Source organism: Austrofundulus limnaeus, unplaced genomic scaffold (genome assembly GCF_001266775.1).
Source record: "Austrofundulus limnaeus strain Quisiro unplaced genomic scaffold, Austrofundulus_limnaeus-1.0 Scaffold50, whole genome shotgun sequence".
Lineage (NCBI taxonomy): Eukaryota > Metazoa > Chordata > Actinopteri > Cyprinodontiformes > Rivulidae > Austrofundulus > Austrofundulus limnaeus.
Genome location: NW_013952452.1, coordinates 928,794 through 930,268, shown reverse-complemented (window position 1 = coordinate 930,268; position 1,475 = coordinate 928,794). Strand labels below are relative to the sequence as shown.

Here is a 1,475-nt window from a genome sequence, read left to right as displayed (position 1 = left end):
AAAGTTTATTGATTTATTACACTTACATATTACGCTTTTATAATTATTAGTTGTAAAACGGTCACCAGGCAATATTATCACTTATCGCAATAATTTGTGAGACAATTAATCGCCCAGCAAAATTTGTTAKCGTGACAGGCCTAAGCTGAACAAATACTGTCAACATATTCTCCTTTATTTTGARTTTACCTTTCAGACCTGTTCCTCATTTTGCTCTCATTCCCTGACCTGCTTCCTTCTCAGAATAACATAGGAAATAAGTCATTACCTATAGAGGATTAGCAGTTCGTTACAAATGGCTGAAATTGTATAAACTACTGAAAACTTGATTGTTTTAAATTAGCATGGTTAGCTTTCTGGAAGCATAAATTAGCAATTCACCAAACTATGCTTTTGATAGCCCAGCAATAATTTGTACAATAAATAAATAAATACATTAGTGAATTTGTTATTTTTTACATTGCAAGTGTGCATTTTTATGTCCATATATTTCCCTTGCCTATTTTTGTATAGCTTGATGTATAGAAAATTTTTATTTAAATCATTTTGGGAATGGATCCCCAAATTGTGGATATCAGTTCAGATTTGAACCCACTGAACTCATATCATATTTTAAATTCACTTACACAATGTTTAGCTATTAACTTTATTAATAATTAATAATACATTTGATATATACAATCGAAAATACAAGTCAKCAGAAAGAACTAAAAAATTCAATTTCCCCCTCTTTCCCAAAAAATAAATTCAAACAATAATAATCTACACATAAGAAAAAAAAATCAAATCCTTCTTGAACAGCAATTCATATGGATACACATTATGCTATTCCATGTTTCTTAACTGACTTTCTCACATTTAATTCATTCTTAGTGGCTAAGCTAGACTAAGGATGGGCAGTATTTGTTAAACAGAAAAAGTTTACTTAAAATGGGCAAATTTGAAGTATGAATGTAACAGATGTGACTGTTTGTTATTTATTTATTTATTTTATGACAGCAGCTGGTAGTGACACACCAAGTTGTTTTCTAGYTTCCTTGTTTTTTAGTCAGGGTGCCTTTTTTAGGCGTATCATCTACACAGAAAGAAAAAAACAGTTTGTAGGTCCCCAGTCTCTTTGTGTCATCATAACTGATTTTTAAAAATATTATAAAATGTAAACTTTGGTCACCGGTGAGCTCAGTTCTGCTGACAGAACTGAACATCCCTCTCCGTTCATCCATCGGCCTGCTGGAAAAKAATGGAAATGAAAATCTGCGGCTAGCAGGATTAGAGAAGCTGTTGTGTGACAATACTTGAAGGAAAATTTATAGAAATCAGAGAAATTTGAAGATCTATTTYGCTTAAAATGCACATCCTATTATAGATAATAAGACATTTATTTCCTTTTTTTATTTATTTTTTTGATTGATGGCATGAAGACATTTATTTCCTACTGGCTAGCTCAGAATCCCCTCTCCAATATATATATATAT

The 1,475-nt window shown here is 31.1% G+C and overlaps 1 protein-coding gene across 1 annotated transcript in view; it reads left to right on the top strand.

Moving 5' to 3' along the window:
• The window catches only part of LOC106517560 (tropomyosin alpha-1 chain), a 214,157-nt gene that overhangs the window by 67,648 nt on the left and 145,034 nt on the right, over positions 1–1,475 (top strand). The window lies entirely within an intron of this gene.